General features: G+C 44.4%; 1 protein-coding gene across 1 annotated transcript in view; it reads right to left on the reverse strand.

Annotated features, from left to right (window-relative positions):
• The window catches only part of SYT6 (synaptotagmin 6), a 164,760-nt gene that overhangs the window by 55,154 nt on the left and 88,009 nt on the right, over positions 1 to 21,597 (reverse strand). The gene's annotated exons all lie outside the window — the stretch shown is intronic.

The raw sequence follows: 21,597 nt of genomic DNA on the forward strand, positions 1-21,597 counted from the left end.
CCTAAGGCAGTTCACGTACAAATAAAAGGAGAAAATTAGAGCAATGTGAAAATGCATCATCAGTGACTAGCTGGAGCAGGGGAACTTTGTCCCACATGTTTGATTTCTAAAATAATAGTCCACTTCATATTGACACTCTATCCTAAACATAAATAGAAGACAAATGATGGGGAACTGCTCTTTATTTGTATTGATGTTATTTAAATGTTGATGGATGACAGGAAATAAAAGTATTCTGTGGGCAAAGTGCCTTTCCTTCAAGTAACCACAGGTATCCAAGATTTAGGGCATGAGTAGCAGACAAGTTATATTTGGGGGGTGGATATGTCCTTCCTCTCTCTCTGGTACCACTACATGGAACTAGAGCAAATGTGCAATGCAGACTGAAGCTGGGCAGCCTGCCAGTCCCAGCAACAGCCACATCCCTCAGTTCCATCAAGCAGCCAATTGCCTGCCTGTATTTTCCTGCCTGTGCCACATGTGCTGAGGGGAAGGGCAAATGGCAGTGGGGCTGCAAGCGCCCCACTGGAATTCTTCAGCAACTGTCTCTTGAGAAACAGCTACTGTTCCTATTGTTTGTGGAGTTGCAGGGAAGCACAAAAGGTGGAATTCAGCGCATGTTAACAGTAATCCTAGAGCTCCTGTGACTCAGTGTTACTTTCTCCTTCTTCCTGGTGACATGTCGAATGTGACATATAATGTGACATCATTGGGCTGTGAAGTTTCCCCTGCCCCCAAGGGAAAGACAAAGATATTACATGATGGTGGCATACACTATAATATGTACACGTGTAATACTTCATGTTACCAATAAGAGCAGCAAAAGACATACGGAGTGGCAGGGACTCCTACTTTTAGTTCCACCCAAAGTCTTTGCATCTCTGGGAGCAGAAGTTCATGAGATCCTGATGCCAATAGCACCATGTTGTAGCTTATTTGGGAATGAGCAGTTCTAGACGCAAATTGCAGGGAAGCAAATTCTTGCTCTTTGTGTGTGTGTGTACACGTGTGACACCTGCATGTTTGTATTAGCTCATTGATGGTTTGCTCCAAAGTCCAGCCCATACGTGAGTGTGCCAATTTAACTTCCATACCAGAAAAACTCTTGTGGAACTACCATTTAAATGAGGCCCATAACTCATCTGAATGGGAAATGCTCTGAGAAGAACATTGGACCTGGGAGACCTGACTTCTGAACTCCCAAGCTAAGCCCCAGGCTTCCTGGGGAGCCTCAGGCATTCAATGCCCTCATTCCAATGCAGCTGCTGTTCCTTCTTTTTCAGTGGTAAGGTCCATCTTGTTCTTTTGTGATTTTAATGACTAGAAAGATCCAGTCACTTATTTGGTTTTTAAGACATTTCTGCCCAATGTTGCATATACACAACAAATGTGTACACATGTGGGAAGGGCAGAAATGGGTTAAATGGCTACTTTATATCTACTGCAACTGCTGCTCTTGTATTTTAAGTGATGTTGCATTTTGATATGGAATTTTATTGTTCTTATAATTATTTGTTTGTAAGCCAGCTTGATGTGGTTTGCAACAAAGATGGGATATAAGTCCCATCTATCACCTGGTCACTTCACTTAGGGACAACATTATTGAGAATACAGTGCACCCTGGCATGCATAATGCAGAGATTCAGGGTGTTCTCTTCTGGGACTCTGCAGTACCTAGTCTCCCTCCACCTACCCACGCTCATCATGGGTATTTGCTAGTGATAAACCATGATAAACGTTCACAGAAAAACAAATCTATGGCACTGATGTTCTGTAGAGAGCTGAAATGACAGGATGATTTAAGCAAGATGGATATGGTGCTCAGTCTCTTTGACAAATAATGCTCAACTTTCATTTCTGCTCTGGTTGATCAAAATATGAGTGACTGTGTCTGCTTGGTACTGCCTGGCACTGCAAAAAACTTATTCTTCATTGCAGTGCTGTTGATACACTAAAACAGCTGCTCCCTAGAAAAGGAGCCAGAAAGCTTAGATCATAATAAACACACCACTGAACAACTGAATGCAACACTACCTCACAAGGAAACAGGCTGTTAACATGCTGGAGATAAGCTATAAAGCTGCCTAAGGTGTCTGGGTATTCAATTACTAGCAAGATTAACTGAAGCAGGAAGCTCAAATCACATGGGAAGTTTAAGGCAACTCTTTTTTAAAGCATTAAGCAGTGAAAAGAACAAGACCAGTATGCTGGCTATAAGTTGTTGCAGGCTATAAGCTCTTGCTAATCAAGCTCACAATTTTGCCATCTCCTATGGCTCTTCCTTGTGTGTTTGGTCCCCATGCCACACTTCCAAGAGTTTTATAGGCTTGTGAAAAACTCTCTGACAGAATTATGTTTTCCTAGCCTCAAGCAATGGATTGCTACAGAATATCTATCAGCCAGTTTCATTTGCAATGCCATTCCTTCAGTGTTATCAATTGTTCAATTAAAAGCCCCAAGTGCACATTGGTAACATATGCAATTTGCTCAGGGTTGCCCTGCAAATATAGTTGACCTTAATGGCCATGCACAAAGGTACTTTGACGCATGAGAATGAAGATACCTTAATCCTGCAAGGTTCAAGATAACGAAAATACCAAAAATATTGTAAGAATGTTGCTATCATTTAAATGAGCATCATGTATTTTTGCAAGTGTGTGACTCATAAGAAGAGTGTCAGAATGTTTGCCAGAATTTTCAGATCAGAAGTGACACAGCCACAATATTCAGTTGTTTTGTTTGTATTTAGAGGGCAAATCAAAGCTTAGCCGAGAATTTTGTTAAAATTAAAATTCAAGTGATCAGAGATCATCATTATTTTCAGGTACCATTATAATGCTTATCTACTGGAATACAGAGATTGATATGACATAGCAGCTTCCAAGCTCTTGAATGTGTCAGCAATAATTATATGACAACTGAAATAAATTTCATAGCAGTTCAGTTATTTATAACCTTCATATCTAACTGCCAATCCAAGTAAAGCAAGCTTGGGATGTTTTACAAGGTGGTGCCCCAGTAAGAGAAACTGCCTCGGTGATCCTAGTTCTCTGAGCATCTCAAGTAAGAACTGTGGCAAGCAGAATTCTTGGAAGACTGCAGGAGGCTGACTGAAACCATTTCCGAGCCAGGTGGTCTAGTGTAGTTGTCAGAAGGGAGTTAAACAATGAGTGGTAATAAAAGCATATAAGGCAGTTGGACACTAGAAAAGGGAGGAAGAATGAGGATGAGTTAAGCCCATTCTTGGCTAGTGATGATTGGACATGGGTGTGTGTGTGTGTGTGTGTGTGTGTGTGTGTGTGTGTGTCAAGTGGACTCATGCCTCCCAGAATTGTTCCTTGTCCATTGTCCTATTGGGATATCTCTATACCCTCCTGAAGATCCTTTTGTACTATTGTGCTATCTAACAGCCCAACCATCTCCCTGGCAAATTTCCTGCTTCTGATATATTTAAATAAGTGTTTATTGTTGCCTTGACATTTTTAATCACTCCTCATATCCCCTTTTCTGCATCCCTTCCTGTCTGCTTACATTACTTTTGCTAGAGTTTGCATTCCTTTTTGGTTCTTATTGGGACAAGATGCCCATTTTCTGAAGGAAGCCTTCTTGTCTTTTATAGCTTCCTTGACTCATTCATGAGCCCAGTGGTGGTCCTGGCAGTTCTTCTGCAAGGGTACACCCCATTTGCCACCCCCAACCTGGAAGTTAATTGCAGTGACATTGTCACCACAATTACTTCTGTGCGCCTCCTCTTTTCCCCTTTTGAAAAAAAGGAGAGAGAAGGAGGCGGCCCAGGTTCTGATGGAATCTTTTGCACCCTTGCTAAGTGACACAAAAGGCTCCATCAAAGCTGTTTCGTGCTGCTGGAAGTGGTGCCTAGGAGGTGAGCACCACCCACCTCCTCGGCATCACTTTCAGTGGTGCCATAAAACTCTAGTAGAGCTTCAGAAGAGTTGTGTGCTGCTTCAGGAGGAGGCATGCTCCACTTCCGGCTGGCTCTCCGGCCATACTGAGGGATGCCCTGTTCTCTTTCTTTAAAGGAGAGGAGAGCAGGGCACCCTCAGACACGGTCAGGAAAAATGCTGAAAGTGGCTGCAGGAACACGGCCACAGTTGGTGTGGTTCCTTGCTGATCTGAGGGCTGCCCTCCTCTTCTCCCCTTTAAAGAATGGGTAGGAGAAGAGGGCAGCTCTCAGATCAGTGTGGAACCCTATTGGCATGGTTTCCAATGGTGGAAAAATAAATGGTGGGAGGAACGGGTCACAGTTTTGCCCCCTGTGCCACCACAGTGCCGCCTGGCACCTGGGGCACTTGCCTCCATTGCCCCCCCCGGCATACCACTGCATGAGAAATGGGGGAGAAAGTGAAGACTTCAGTCACTCTTAAAATGGGTAGGACACACTGTGACATCTACCTTTATGAATGCAAGAGGACAATACTTCTTCACTCCTAGGAGGAGAACTATTGTCTTAATATGGCACCAAGGGGGACAGGTGTATATTCTCAAAATTTAAGCCCAAACAATGGGTAGTGGGGGAAAAAACCCTGCTGGGAATCAAATTTACTAGAATCAGTCTGGCAACTGATCCAGTTCTTAAGCCTTCCATCTATGTGTGCTGAATAGGCGGGTTTTGTAATATATTCTGTGCAGCTTCCCATGCTGAGTACAGTGAAATCCCCCTGCTGCAATTTACTCAGCTTCACAGGGTAGTCATACCATCATCAATTAACCCCAAATTATCTGAGTGACTCACCATTGCACTGCCAGCGGACAATGAAGAAACATGAAACAAGGTTTGCTTCATACGGCCACCATGCCAGGCAGACATCAAGAAAGCCCCTATTTGACACAATCACTATGTGCTTATCATAGTACGCCCAGGTGTAACTGGCAAATTTACTTTGAATGAACAAGCCTGTGCACAGCAGCTGGTTATCCAAAAGGCGCTGTATGAAGTTGTGATAGGGAGGGTCAGCAGAGAAGGCAGCATATGGGTAAATATTCATTCCTAGGTGGAGGGCCAGCAGTGCAAGGTTTATGCTTTTTTTTTCCTGCCTTTGAAGGGCCTAATTCAGTAACTGGCATGCATTCATTGCTTTTCCTTTTTTCTCTTTTTGGTTTGAAACCTGGAGAGACAGAAGGTTTAACTCCTGAAAAATATTCAAGTTTGAACTCCGGCAGACCTCAAGAGTACAGTCGTTCCTTAGGTATGGAGCAGTCACTGTGAGTTCTTGCTGTGTGAATATTGTAATAATGGACAATGGAAAGATATTCCTTGAGATCTCTAAACACAGATAAATTAAACAGAGTTATAATTAAACAGTACTAAGCTCATGTCCATTAACTAGCATCCCAATCTTATGCATGTCTGCACAGCAGTAACTCCCATTGTGTGCAATGGGGCTTACACCCAGGGATGTGTATATAGGATTGCAGGGTAAGGAAGCAAGGAGGTTCCCCACTGCTGTGATTAGGAATTTCTAGATAATTTAAGAATTTGTTCTTATTACTATATACCACTGGTTCCCAACCACAGGTGGTACCTGAGACCCTGAGAAGTGGTCCGCAAGGTCTCAGGAAAAAAGATCACTTTTGATAACTTCCAGTGTCTTGCTGAGCAACCAATCTCCACCAAAGACTACCAAAGAGGGTGGAGATCGCCCACAGCCACAACTACTTGTCAGTTGTGGCTGTGGGCAATCCATTCTCTGTCCTTCCTGATAGTCTGTAGGGGAGTGCTTTGAAGACAGACCACCAGAGAGGGCAAAGGCCAGACCACCTTCAATCACATGTGGTCCACGACTATTCTAATTTTTGCCTCAGTAGGCCACAGGCTCCTAAAGATTGGGAACCACTGCTCTAGAACAAGAAGAGCTATATCCTATTTCCACCCAAAGGGATAATCTTGATGAAGGGGCATAGCTAAGTCCTGTTTATTGATTTTATTTATTTATTTATTTATTTATTTATTTATTTATTTATTTTTGCCTTTTAAAGGCTGGCAAGAGATGCAATCTAGCTGGAGAGGGACAATACACAGAGCTACAGAACAAAAGTTAAAGACAAAACAAAGTGAATCCAATAGATGCCACATAATGGATGTAGTCCGGGTCCATGGTGATACAATCAAATGCCCAAACTTGAAGGTCATGTTTGTACTACATTAAATTGGCATTCCTTTTTCCCAGGGAACCCTGGGAACTGTCCTCCCACAAAAATGGGGGAGGGCATAAATCTCTAATAGTCCACAAGCTCCCAAACAACAATTCCTAAGGTCTTTTGGAGAAGCTGTGACATTTAGTTAAACTGATACAAACCAGACATAAATATGCTGTGTATACCCTGAACGTATTTACTCTGTTCATCTTGTGAATTGGCCGTTAGTTTCTGGAGAAACTATGCTCCTAAACATTTCTTGTATGCATCAGTGGGGGAGGGGGAAGAGAACCTTTTATTTTTTCATTAAAGGTTTTTATTTAAAAATATTCTTAAACAGTTTCTATCCCATCTTTCTCCCTAAAGGGAGAAAGGCAGTTTACATGATAAAAACAAGCCTATACTAATTATCATTAAAAACAACAAGCAGCAATTAACACAACCCCAGGGCAGAAGCAACAAAACACCAACGAGCATAACACATTATAAAAACTCAGAAAACGCCTGTGAGAAGAGCCAGGACCTCAACCTCCAACAAAACACCGAAAAGGAGGCAGACAATAACGCACACACTAGAGGGCAGAGAATTTCTGGACTACTTTAGATCTGCATGTAAACATGTAATATATGCCAGTGTGGAGCTGTTTTTAAATAGCAGCCCAGGAAAGATACAAAACAGAGTGAAACCATGAGGTTGGGGGCTTAAGGACTTTGTCGCCACCATGCTCCTGAACACCACCCCCACCATGGCACTTGATTTTAAACAGGAACAAAAACAGCTTTCCTAGGAAATAAATCATGGGTGGAACAAAGTTAAGGACCCAGTCCTATGGGCCAGTAGCACCAGCGCTAGGTGTTGTAAAAGTGCCGTAAAACACATTTACAGCACCCATGGAGTAAGGAGCACTGAGCCCAGTGCTGGAAGGACGACACCATGTGGCCGCTGGAGATAAGTAAGACCAACGGGTGTTGGTGCAGCCTTTTAGGGTGGGTGGGACTGGAAGGTATTCCAGTGTGGGGAGAGGGTGGGGGAGGGAACTGGCCCAGGAGTGGTTCCTGGATGAAGAACTACCCCTTTTGGCATTGCTGCACCCAGCAGCACTGCAATGCTTAGGATTGGGCTGTAATTCCTACAACGGTTTCACTCTGTTTCATGGCTTCCCTGGGCTATTTAAAACAAAAAGACCCAAAACAACCCACCAGGCTATGTTACATGCTTACAGTAGAGTTTCTAGCCCTCTGGAATTGACCTGGGGTCTCTAGGAACCAGCATCAATCTCTGGGTGACAACTGAAAGCAATCTAGGAGATTTCAACAAGTCCTCTGGGAATACCCAACATGATGTCATGTTGTGGGGGGAAAAATCTCCAGGAATAGCTTCAGTCAGAGTTAGCAATCCTAATTTAATGGTGTGTCTAACACATGGCCCTTAATATTACAGAAGACAGTGGATAAACTAGGAAGGTATTTTAGACAGGGAAAATGCTCTAAGAAAAATGTGGGGTGAGAGCCATTTTCCAATTGCCTTGTGCTCAATTTGCAGTCACAGAGCTCTCCCTGGTAAGTGAAGAAAGAAGAAGTTATGATGGCATGCTTGTATAACTGAATGCTGGATTCAAGTAGGATTTGTTGTCAAGTCCATCTAGGTAAATAATAGAGGAGGAAAGAGTTTGATTTTGACAGAAGGGAGAATTGTACCTGCCTTCGCATGCCTGCAGTGTTTGCTAATTCAGGCAGTGTGCTGAACTGGGGTTTACTTACCCCAACTATTATTCAGAGCACAGTGGCCAGAGATCACCATAGCACAGTGGTTCTCAAACTCTCTAGGAATTTGATCGCGCTCCACATTTACTTTCACTGCTGCAGGTCGCACTGGGCTCCCCGCAGCCTGGGGAGGCTGCAGGAGGCTTGGGTAAGTGCACCCAAGCCCCTGCAGCCCCCCTGGGCGGCGAGATCCTGGGGATTAAACCGTTGCTTCCTCCCTGCCTCCAGGCTGCCCCTGCACCTTAAGGGGGCAGAGGTCAGGGCTCACAGGCTGGGGCTTCGCAACGCCCCAGTTTGAAAAGCCCTGCCGTAGCAGAAGGCTTTGGGTGAATAAGATAAACCCTCTAGGTGTAAGACATACTTGTGGTTATACTATGCATAGAACATTAACAACTGGCCTATCTGGGGAAGGGTTGAGAGTGCAAATGCCAAATGCCTGTAGGGACGGCACTTTATTCCTCACCTCCCCCCCCCCCCCACTGTCTTCCTTGGCTCCCTTACAAAAGCCTTCAGAGGCCTCCGGGGGGGCATTTAACCCAGAAGTGGGATTTTAGGCCTTCTGGAGGTCTCAGAAGGTCCTGTGGCGGGTGGCATTCTGTAATCCTGGAGGCACACAGGTCACAATCACCAGTGATTCACATTGTCCTCTCTAGGTTTCAAGCATTTCTTCTTGACTATTCTTCCATGTGCACATGTGGTACTTTATTAGCATGTTGAAGAAGTATGAATGCCTCCTAAATATGTTATTCACACTTCTAAAACAACAGCTGAGAACTGGAGACCGCCACAAATAGTTGCTCTTCTTCAGGGCTTCAGCCAGCTTGAAGCAATAGCTTTGTAGTGTTGTTGACGAATCATATAGGAGATGAGAATTCAGGAAAGAGAGAGAGGAAAAAAAATACCCTTTTCACGTTCTTGAAACCTTCCTCCATTATGCTACAGCATTAAAGGACTTCGGCTGGGAGCTGGAAAAGGCATGCTTTCCTTTCTTCCTCTTACATTATCTTATTTTGTGGTGGTCCCATTTTGCTTCCAAATTGACAGGCACAGGACTACCCTAGTTTGGTATCAGAGGGAAAGAGAGAAAGTGCTCATTCAGTAGCACTGGCATCCCTGATTATGGTCTGGCCTTTGAAATCCCACTCTAGAAGACTTTGCAATGGTTAGCATTTCCAGTGTTCCAATGGTAATTGTGATTAGCCAGGACACAATTGGGCCAGGACAACTGCCCCAAGGAGCATGCAAACAATACATGCTCAAAAAAGTGAATGAAAGAAAATATGAATGAATGCGTCCATGTAATGAACAGAAACAAAGTCTAAGGAAGAAAGGAAGTCCTTTCCCTTCTTATGAATCTGATGCTGATTTTTTTTAACCAAATAATGAATTCTAAAACAACAGTTAAATTGGGTACTGGAAAATCACAATAGAAGTGACTATTAATAAATGCTACCATCCCCCTGGCAAAAATAAATTGTTTGAAATACTCATTTCATCTGGAAACCAGAAAGCAAATTAAAAAAAACAACCCAACTTATTTCCGCCTGTGGCATTTGTGCAGTATAACTCCATCAAGCCATTTGAGTAAAGGGGTTTTGTTCACTATAAAAACCCCACGGTCATTTCCCATACTTGAAAGGGATAAAACCACATGCAATGCTTTACAATTCATTGCAAGCACTTCCCTAGGTTTGACAACACCCTCAGTCCTCCCTTGAACTTCAGTTTCCCTTTGAGGAATGCTTGTTCAAGGAAAGCCCTTTCTCATTATAGAAACATTTTAATTCCCTATATAGTCCAGGGAGCTAATGAGCCACCAGCCTATTATGTCAGCATGATGGCATAAACACACTTCCATCTGTATATAGAAACGATGGTACTTAGGGAATTAAACAGACTGTACAGACCCCCACACCAGGAAAGATTAAATTGAAAAGTCTATTTCTGGCCTAACAGCCAGTTGTCTTTATTTAAGAGCTGGAAGTGGTTTGAGAAACATTTCACTTCTCCTGGTGACATACAATCAATTCTTGTTATCTGCTGGGTTTAAGTTCCTGGAAAACCCAGTGGATAACAAATAAGTGGATAATGAATCATTGATCCTATGGGAATCAATAGGGCTAGGGAAGGGTGGCTAACCTGGTCAGGAATGCCAGCAGCGGATAGCTTCAGAATGGTGAAGACAGTTTCAAAATGGCCACTGAAAATAGCAGAAGGATGGCTGCGGGTAGCTGAGAATGGGCAGCAGATGGCGCAAGGTGACACTCTTGTTCCCTGCGGATAAGTGGATCTGCGGGAACCGAGTCCATTAATAACAAGCATTTGCTGTGTATATTGTTTCATCCCATGGTCATCTCAGCTCAGTTAGGCTTGCAGGTCTGGGAAACAATATAAAACTTGTAAAAAAGAGGAGTGTACAGTGCCAGGGTGCAGGGGACTCTGGAGCCATGCCCTGCTCTGTCCCCCCATGTGCCCTTTGATGACCTATTGAGTGTTATCACTGTCGCCACTATGGAGGTTTCAGGAGTTCGCCTGGCCAGGTTGGTACAGGCATGTCCTCTGCCTGTACCTGAACCGATTGACCACTGAAGCCATTCCAGGGAACGTATACATTCCAAGCAGTGATCTCTTCTTCAAACCACCTTCAACTCTCTGAAGGAACTACCCCCTACATTCAACTTTAACCATTCTAATGGCTTATTCCTTTTTTTGCTCGAAACAATGTCTCTGAAACAGTATTAAGGAAAATTAGGTTTAACATGCTTGTCTGCAACATTCTAAGGGGCAGTGATTAAGAACTTCATTAGGAGGAAAGCATTAGCATCCTTGGGCAAGGTATGGCTAAGTCTTAATGCATATTTATAATGCTGATTATTAGGGCTATTGCAAGAAACAAGCTTGGCTTGGTAAAATTAGCAGCATATGCTAAGGGTCTTATGGTTTTCAGGGCTGTTAGCAATCACTGCAACATTAAAGGAGTGTTTGCAAACCTGCGAGACACTTATGCTATTAGAATGATAAATGGGGGGCTTTACGTAGGAGTAATGAGACTGTGCCCTCGAAAGAGAGAAATAACAATGCTGTGTGGGGAGTGAATACAGCAGGGAGGGTTTATAGGGCAGGAAAACCAAGAAAGGCTTTGGGCAACAGGGCCTTTCGAGACTAATTACATGTTCAGTACTAGGTCATATGACCCACCTCACACAATAATTTACTTCCATTCAAAGTGCTGATTTTTTCCCAGGCAGCTGCCTTGAAGCTCAAGTCAACCCATTTCCCAGGGTTGGCATCTCCAGGAGAAAAATCACTTTGGCAAATTGAGTAATTCTTCACTTAAAGCAAATCTGTTTAAACAATTGCAAAGAAGATTTGATAGGAAATACCTGTTTCAAAAAAAAATCATCCCTTGAAATCATTCTCAAGCCTGGGTCTGGTGGGATGGGGTGGGGTGGGGTGGGGGGAGAAGCTCGGGCTGCAAAGTAAACTGGTCACCCCACTCCTAAACAGCATGGAAAGAGGAGATAGAGAAATCCATAAAAGGCACAAGGAAATCAAATGGACACATTAAGGTGAGGAAAGCAATCTATTTCTTGGTGATGGTTAGAGTTCCAACACTAGGAATGGGATTCCAGGTTAGTGAATCATTTCTTGAAGTAAGTAATAGACAAGTGAGAAATGTGAAAGCAGCAGGAGAATTTGTTAATGTCCCGCGATGGCTAGATTGCAGAAGTACAGCTAATGAATAACTGCAGGGCTTATGAACTCAGTTCTCTTGAGATCTGTAGTGCCAACCTGTCAGCTGGACCCATCCACAATTGTCCCTCCTAAACAAGCCATTTACTAACTATACAAAGCTAATGTTGGCTAATATGCAAACAAGGATGTCTAAAGGAGCAAAGGAAGTTATTACAGTATTACATTTTGAACTTGGGTACAAAAAGTAATGACACTGAAAGGGCCAAAACACAGGTACAACTATCAAGTATGAAGGGTGCATACATATAAATGTAGTTTCCCTTGCAACAAACAAGAAATCTTGATCCTCTATCACAGGAGTGTCCAAACATTTTGGCAGGAGGGCCACATCATCTCTCTGACACTGTGCCAGGGGCCGGGGGAAAAAAAGAATTCTTTTACATTTAAAATTTGAATAAATTTATACAATTGAATTTATTAGAGATGGAACTTATATGAACGAATGAAGGTCTTGCAGTAGCTCAAGGCCTATAAAAGGCCTTGCACAAAGTGGTTGGCAACCTTCAGTCTTGAAAGACTTTCCTTCACTGCCACTGCTGCCTCACAGACGTGAAACAGTAAGTAGCAGAGGGAGCCCTTGTCCCACAGCTAAGGTGAGAGGTAGAACAGTCGTCCTCATGCTGAGAGAAGTTGCATTGGGATGGCAGGGACTCCAGCAAGACTCCGGAGGGCCAGAGACTGGGCCAGACTGGGAGCCAGACTGGGAGCCCCTGAGGGCCGCATGTGGCCCCCGGGCCAGGGTTTGGGCACCCCTGTTCTGTGTTTGTTGAAGGAAACCTCTGATCTACTTTCTGAAATTGTGGTGTAAACTGTGGGAAAGGACATATCTGCTGCTCCATCATGCATACAAATTAGGGAACCTCAAACACCAGCATGGCAGTTTAGGAAATAGACATGAGATTTAAAACAAAACAAAACAAAAAAAACAAATTTTTGCAGACGCGTGTGGCCTCTGGGAACCAAGTGCCTCGGGAACTAAGTGCCAGGTAAGGCACGAGAGTTTAGCATCTGGGCGAGTTCAGCAGCAGGGCGAGGAGGCCAGGGCCCCATACACTGCCCTTCCTCTTCCCTTGAGAAAAGGGCTGCTATCCAGTGTACGGTTTTTAAAAGGACCCCTAAATAAAACAACAACAACAACAAAAAAGCTATGCAGTCAGACAGCCAGCAGCAGGGTGGGGGCTATCCAGTGTTCTGCATCGAGTGCAACATGTATGATTATATGCCTCTGGGGCATAAGTCATGGGTGTGTCCTCGGTGCAAGGAGCTCCAGGGTCTCAGGGAACGCGTCCGCTCCCTTGAAGCCTTGGTGGCCGACCTGGAGAAGCGCAGGCAGGCAGAGGAGAACCGTGGGGAGACTTCCGGGGACGATCAGGCTTCGTTCCAACCTCAGGCGTGCAGCTCCTCGGCTGCCCAGGTGGGAAGTCTCGGGACTGGAGGACGTCATCCTGGAGAGGAGGGAAACAATCCCCTAGGGGGGACCCCTTCTCCAGGGGATTGGCCCGTATCCGAGCACACTCGGGATACTCTTCGGTGGAAGGGGGGTCGGGGGCTCCTTGTAGTGGGGGATTCGATTATTAGAAACATAGAGAGGGGGGTTTGCGACGGATGTGAGGACCGCATGGTGACTTGCCTGCCTGGTGCGAAGGTTGCGGACATCACTTCTCATCTAGACAGGCTAGTAGACAGTGCTGGGGGAGAGGTAGCGGCTGTGGTGCATGTCGGCACCAACGACGTGGGCAAGTGTAGCTGGGAGGTCCTGGAGGCCAAATTTAGGCTTTTAGGCAGGAAGCTGAAAGCCAGGACCTCAAAGGTAGCGTTCTCTGAAGTGCTACCTGTTCCACGCGCAGGGCCAGCTAGGCAGGCGGAGATCAGGGGTCTCAATGCATGGATGAGACGGTGGTGTAGGGAGGAGGGGTTTAGATTCGTTAGGCACTGGGGAACATTTTGGGACAAGCGGGGCCTGTACAAGAGGGACGGACTCCATTTGAACCAGAATGGAACCAGAATGCTGGCGCATAACATTAAAAAGATGGCAGAGCAGCTTTTAAACTGATCCCTGGGGGAAGGCCGACAGGAGCCGAGGGGCATCTGGTTCGGGACTCCTCATCCCTATGGGATGAGGATGGGGAGGTTAGAGAACAACAAGACAAAGGCAAGGTAGGAGAAGAAATTGGGAAAGGTAGGGTGATGGGATGTGATAGACGGTTTGGCACAATGAGAGGATGCGGGGACAAAGGAGCGAATAAGCAGCCCATCCTGGGGCATTCCGTGTATAAATGCTTTTATGCGAATGCCCAAAGTCTACGAGCAAAGGTGGGAGAACTGGAATGTCTGGTGACAAGGGAAAATATTGACATAGTGGGCATAACGGAAACCTGGTGGAATGCGGAGAATCAGTGGGATACCGCAATCCCGGGCTATAAACTCTACAGGAGGGACAGGCAGGGGCGTGTTGGAGGTGGGGTGGCCCTTTATGTTAAGGAAGGGATAGAATCCAGCAAAGTAGAGATTGAAGGTGGGTCCGACTCCACCGTAGAATCTCTGTGGATTAAATTACCAGGCTTGTGCAGCGATGTAATACTGGGGGCGTGCTATCGTCCTCCAGACCAGAAATCGGATGGGGACCTTGAAATGAGGAAACAGATCAGGGAGGTGACAAGGAGGGACAGGGTTGTAATCATGGGGGACTTCAATTATCCTCATATTGACTGGGTCAATTTGTGTTCTGGTCACGATAAGGAAACCGGATTTCTTGACGTGCTAAATGACTGTGGCTTAGATCAGCTAGTCACGGAGCCCACCAGAGGACAGGTGACTCTGGATTTAATATTGTGCGGTACGCAGGACCTGGTTAGAGATGTAAACGTTACTGAGCCATTGGGGAACAGTGATCATGCTGCGATCCGTTTTGACGTGCACGTTGGGGGAAGAATACCAGGCAAATCTCTAACAAAAACCCTTGACTTCCGACGGGCGGACTTCCCTCAAATGAGGAGGCTGGTTAGAAGGAGGTTGAAAGGGAGGGTAAAAAGAGTCCAATCTCTCCAGAGTGCATGGAGGCTGCTTAAAACAACAGTAATAGAGGCCCAGCAGAGGTGTATACCGCAAAGAAAGAAGGGTTCCACTAAATCCAGGAGGGTGCCCGCATGGCTAACCAGCCAAGTTAGAGAGGCTGTGAAGGGCAAGGAAGCTTTCTTCCGTAAATGGAAGTCTTGCCCTAATGAGGAGAATAAAAAGGAACATAAACTGTGGCAAAAGAAATGTAAGAAGGAGATACAGGAGGCCAAGCGAGACTATGAGGAACACATGGCCAGCAACATTAAGGGGAATAATAAAAGCTTCTTCAAATATGTTACAAGCAGGAAACCCGCCAGAGAAGCGGTTGGCCCTCTGGATGGTGAGGGAGGGAAAGGGGAGATAAAAGGAGACTTAGAGATGGCAGAGAAATTAAATGAGTTCTTTGCATCTGTCTTCACGGCAGAAGACCTCGGGCAGATACCGCTGCCCGAACAGCCTCTCCTGACCGAGGAGTTAAGTCAGATAGAGGTTAAAAGAGAAGATGTTTCAGACCTCATTGATAAATTAAAGATCAATAAGTCACCGGGCCCTGATGGCATCCACCCAAGAGTTATTAAGGAATTGAAGAATGAAGTTGCACATCTCTTGACTAAGGTATGCAACTTGTCCCTCAAAACGGCCATGGTGCCAGAAGATTGGAGGATAGCAAATGTCACGCCTATTTTTAAAAAGGGAAAGAGGGGGGACCCGGGAAACTATAGCCTAAGTTAGAGAGGCTGTGAAGGGCAAGGAAGCTTTCTTCCGTAAATGGAAGTCTTGCCCTAATGAGGAGAATAAAAAGGAACATAAACTGAGGCAAAAGAAATGTAAGAAGGTGATATGGGAGGCCAAGCAAGACTATGAGGAACGCATGGCCAGCAACATTAAGGGGAATAATAAAAGCTTCTTCAAATATGTTAGAAGCAGGAAACCCGCCAGAGAAGCGGTTGGCCCTCTGGATGGTGAGGGAGGGAAAGGGGAGATAAAAGGAGACTTACAGATGGCAGAGAAATTAAATGAGTTCTTCGCATCTGTCTTCACGGCAGAAGACCTCGGGCAGATACCACTGCCCGAACGACCCCTCCTGACCAAGGAGTTAAGTCAGATAGAGGTTAAAAGAGAAGAAGATTCAGACCTCATTGATAAATTAAAGATCAATAAGTCACCGGGCCCTGATGGCATCCACCCAAGGGTTATTAAGGAATTGAAGAATGAAGTTGCACATCTCTTGACTAAGGTATGCAACTTGTCCCTCAAAACGGCCATGGTGCCAGAAGATTGGAGGATAGCAAATGTCACGCCTATTTTTAAAAAGGAAAAGAGGGGGGACCCGGGAAACTATAGGCCGGTCAGCCTAACATCCATACCGGGTAAGATGGTGGAATGCCTCATCAAAGATAGGATCTCAAAACACATAGATGAACAGGCCTTGCTGAGGGAGAGTCAGCATGGCTTCTGTAAGGGTAAGTCTTGCCTCACAAACCTTATAGAATTCTTTGAAAAGGTCAACAGGCATGTGGATGAGGGAGAACCCGTGGACATTATATATCTGGACTTTCAGAAGGCGTTTGACACAGTCCCTCACCAAAGGCTACTGAAAAAACTCCATAGTCAGGGAATTAGAGGACAGGTCCTCTCGTGGATTGAGAACTGGTTGGAGGCCAGGAAGCAGAGAGTGGGTGTCAATGGGCAATTTTCACAATGGAGAGAGGTGAAAAGCGGTGTGCCCCAAGGATCTGTCCTGGGACCGGTGCTCTTCAACCTCTTCGTAAATGACCTGGAGACAGGGTTGAGCAGTGAAGTGGCTAAGTTTGCAGACGACACCAAACTTTTCCGAGTGGTAAAGACCAGAAGTGATTGTGAGGAGCTCCAGAAGGATCTCTCCAGACTGGCAGAATGGGCAGCAAAATGGCAGATGCGCTTCAATGTCAGTAAGTGTAAAGTCATGCACATTGGGGCAAAAAATCAAAACTTTAGATATAGGCTGATGGATTCTGAGCTGTCTGTGACAGATCAGGAGAGAGATCTTGGGGTGGTGGTGGACAGGTCGATGAAAGTGTCGACCCAATGTGCGGTGGCAGTGAAGAAGGCCAATTCTATGCTTGGGATCATTAGGAAGGGTATTGAGAACAAAACGGCTAGTATTATAATGCCGTTGTACAAATCTGTGGTAAGGCCACACCTGGAGTATTGTGTCCAGTTCTGGTCGCCGCATCTCAAAAAAGACATAGTGGAAATGGAAAAGGTGCAAAAGAGAGCGACTAAGATGATTACGGGGCTGGGGCACCTTCCTTATGAGGAAAGGCTACGGCGTTTGGGCCTCTTCAGCCTAGAAAAGAGATGCTTGAGGGGGGACATGATTGAGACATACAAAATTATGCAGGGAATGGACAGAGTGGATAGGGAGATGCTCTTTACACTCTCACATAATACCAGAACCAGGGGACATCCACTAAAATTGAGTGTTGGGCGGGTTAGGACAGACAAAAGAAAATAATTCTTTACTCAGCGTGTGGTTGGTCTGTGGAACACCTTGCCACAGGATGTGGTGCTGGCGTCTAGCCTAGACGCCTTTAAAAGGGGATTGGACAAGTTTCTGGAGGAAAAATCCATTATGGGGTACAAGCCATGATGTGTATGCGCAATCTCCTGATTTTAGAAATGGGTTAAGTCAGAATGCCAGATGCAAGGGAGGGCACCAGGATGAGGTCTCTTGTTATCTGGTGTGCTCCCTGGGGCATTTGGTGGGCCGCTGTGAGATACAGGAAGCTGGACTAGATGGGCCTATAGCCTGATCCAGTGGGGCTGTTCTTATGTTCTTAAATTCCCACTAAAAACAAGACACTACAACACAAAGAAAATTTAAATACATTTCAAGATAACACTGCTCACTGATCTTCTCACTTCTATGGAAGATCTTTAATTATTTTCTGTTTCATGTTGCCTCATTCAAGTTCCTTCAGGAGTGCTGAATGGATCATATAGCAATAACCAGGAATGGACACTCAACTCAGGTTGACATGAATCATGTAAAAACACCATTTTTTGATGACTTGAGTTGACCCAAGTCATGGATGTTACTGACAAGGATGTTGCTGACAAGCAAGAGTAAGTTCTTGTTTACATTTTTTTTTAAATGACATCTCTCTCTCTCTCTCTCTCTCTCAATAACTCGGACTAAAAATTTTTCATTAGTCGAGTTGCAGGGTTGCTGACTTGCAACTTAACTCACAACTCGAGCTTACTGACTGGAGCACATCTCTAGAAATCACTCAATTATTCCAATAACAAAAAAATAGAGCATATGAACTGGTATATAACTGTCAGGACACTGAGAAAATGTGATCCTATCAGTTTCCCAAATATGGGTGTTTCATAAAAGTGCATTTGGGTCACATGGCTCCAGGAAATACCAGAGTCCATGAACTGGTGTTTATGCAGCAATCATGTTTGCAACTTGTGTAGCTGATCCCACACACACACACACACACACACACACACACACACACACACTTACCTAATAAGCCCTATGACTCATTATATTTTTCTCCAGATGCAAGAGTGATTCTTCCATTTCGCCAAATCCATAAAAATTTTGCATTTACTCATTTTATCATTGTTAGCCTGTCATCTTTTTCTGCTTCTAAAAAGGCCTCAGCTGAAGCTCCTGCTTCATAACTCTTACCACTCAAAGAATGGATACATAGCCTCCCAGCTGGTCATCTTGCTACCATATCTGTCAAGTCTTTTTCATAAACCTTCATGAAAGGTCCTTGTGACCTCTGATCTAAATTACATGTGAAATAATGCTTAAGAAGGAAGTACATAATGCCCTGTTTTTAACTGGAAAGGCAGGTATAAATTCTTAAAATAAATTAAATAGGCAGGGATGGTGGATAACTCAACATATTTGGGAAGTAATTACATGTGAAATAATGCTTAAGAAGGAAGTACATAATGCCCTGTTTTTAACTGGAAAGGCAGGTATAAATTCTTAAAATAAATTAAATAGGCAGGGATGGTGGATAACTCAACATATTTGGGAAGTATTTCTCTGTCTCTTGTGTGAAAGAAAAAATCCTCATTGAAAAAGTAGATTCCAGCCCCCTCCAAAGAGAAACCCCTTAAATATAGTCAGTCCTCTTTGTACAAGGGGCAAAACTGTCACCTAACTCTCATTATCTGCGAATACTGCGCTGGTGCATTTTGGACGGGAGGGGGCTCGGCACAGCTATGAGCAGGCAGTCAGGGGTGAGAGAGGTTGTGGAAGGAAGAGGAGGAGAAGAGACACTGGTCTCCTCAGTGCTGGTGCTGTGCAGGGGGGAGAGGAAGAGAAGCCTATAAAGTATACAGTTGACGGAGGACGGAGTTGCAGTAATTACATTCAGTCAATTATATTTCTCATTTTTTAGAAAGTTGTCTGGATTGGGTCAATTTTCCACATCAAACAGGCATTGGTACTGGCCTGTAGAACTTGTCAGACACATTTGTGTCTGCTTCCAGACCTGCCGCATCATCTTGTGTACCATCTCAGAGACTCTAGCTGAACCTTCACAACCCTGGTGATGATGAGAAACTAATAATAAGTGGTTTCTGGAAGACTACCTGAAGACTGCTCTGGGGCTGGGGCAAGCCAATGGAGGAAGCCAAGAGACAGGTGGAGGTGTCAACCCCCTCCCCACTGCAAAACTCTGAGACCTCATTGTTGGGCCAGCAACCTTCAATGCATTGAGGAATGGCCAGCACGGAGGAGGAAGCATCAGATGTTGGAGATGCTGATGAGCCCTCACTATCACCCAGCCCCACAGTTTTCAATATGAGATTCATGTTCATAAAGTTCATAGAGTGTATGGTGAAGAAGATCCTCAGGAACCTAACACAATTTTTCCCATAGGAAAATGATTCCGTATCTGCTAATTTGGTATCCACTAGGTTTTCCAGGATCCTAAGCCTAGCGGATAATGAGAACTGACTTTATATTGACTTTTCAGAATAAACTTGACAATATACAGTCCACGGCTTCTCCCATGCCTTGTCTTCCAAAAGAAGTTCTTTTGTTCCTACCAACATCATTTTGAGTATTTTGGATGCTAGTTATTGAAAGCTGTATAGAGCAATGAGACACCTTTGTCTTGTTTGTTTTTGCTTGTGACATTCAAAGCAAGCAAGTTGCTTTCTTCCCCTCTCATGATGCATCTTTCTCTCTCTCTTTCTGATGCTGCAAACATTAGACTTTCACTGTCCCTGTGGCTCAAAAAAAAGCTTTGCCAAGTCCTTCCTGGTGATGATCAGCACAGGCTCATGGTTTGCAGAAGAGACAGACTCTGCCTGAATCCCCTAAAGGCTTTACCCACTCACCTTGTTCTGTATGTTCAAGACCCAGTTGCTGTTAATCTAAATATCAGGTCTGCAGGAGCCAGCATGATGATGAAAGGACAGTGTTTTGGCACAACGTTCGCAACCTGCCCTTCAGCAAGCTGTCTGTGATCGAATACAGTAGGTGTATTTGTCATTTTTTCCCCTCCCATTCTACCAGACCATGACCTTTCTCTTATTAGATTGAAATACTGAGTGACCTACCTCTATAATAACAAAAATTGTCCTCACTCAGGGGAAGACCTACTTTCAACTGAGAGCCCGATTGTGTAGTTCATGGATATGCAGACACTATCATATGAAACTGCCTCATACTGAGTCGAATCATTGGTCCACTTAGGTCAATATTACCTATTGGTGAATTCAGGCAGGAGTCTTTACCCAGCCCTACTTGGAACTTCCTACATAAAATGTATATGCTCCTTCACTGAGCTATGCTCTCCTTTGCCAAAAGGCTCTGGTCATATTTTTTTTTAATTTTATTCCACACTAGACTGAGTGAAAGAGGAACTTACAGTTCTAGAATTGGCTTCTTATCAATAAGGACCTGAGATGTACTCTGATCTGGGACCAAGTTCAACTTCTACTTAAGCATTTAAGAATCAGTCTTCCAAATTTTCCAAGGGGACAGAGAAACCATGTATTCCAGACCCTATTTAGTTTTGGTTATGATTGGTGTACAAAGTGAGCCCAGCACAATGGTAGCAGATGCATGAAGAAGCCTCAACATCTGGGAGGACCACTTTCTATTGAGGTTGATCTACTTCAACTGCCATTCTTGAATCATAAATGGTGTGTGTGTGTGTGTGATTTTTATGCATATAACAATAACGTGGAGCTCGGAATATGAAATCTAATAATGTAGTGTCTAGCAGCTTCAGTGCTTCTTTAAGGAAAGCAAATTTCAATTGCAGTTTTGAACATGCATTGGCTTTTTTCCTAAATTACAAGAAAATGAAAATCTGGGGCTGGACCCTTGTCCATAGCTTCATGTTGTTATAGCTCTGTTCTCTTCCACACACAATTTCTTCAACATTCTCAAACTCTCACAGAACATTAGAATACAACATTCCAAGCACAATCATAAAAATACAAATTCCAGAAGAATGCAAAGTATGGTGATGAGCAGGAGGAGAATGCATGTTGCATCCTTCATTTTTTACCAAATGCAGGATTAGAAGAATGTAAAACCCAGAGTAGATCCTGAGTCTGGGACCTAAGACATGATAGGCCAGGGATTCCCTTGAACACCCTCTCTAACCTGTGGTCAACAGGGACAAATGCAATCTTCCACCAGCAAGGAACAGCAGCAGAAATCATGGGGGATCCACAGACCCTTATAAATAGTTCCTGCATGATAGTTCAGTAGTTTGAGCAATAAGGAGATTTTGGTGTTGTGGTTCATTGAGAAAAATTGGAGACTGCCTTCACCTTACCCCTCCCCTCTTGACTGAACCTGAACACTGAATTACCAGCACAGATTAGGGT

Source organism: Tiliqua scincoides, chromosome 4 (genome assembly GCF_035046505.1).
Source record: "Tiliqua scincoides isolate rTilSci1 chromosome 4, rTilSci1.hap2, whole genome shotgun sequence".
NCBI lineage: Eukaryota > Metazoa > Chordata > Lepidosauria > Squamata > Scincidae > Tiliqua > Tiliqua scincoides.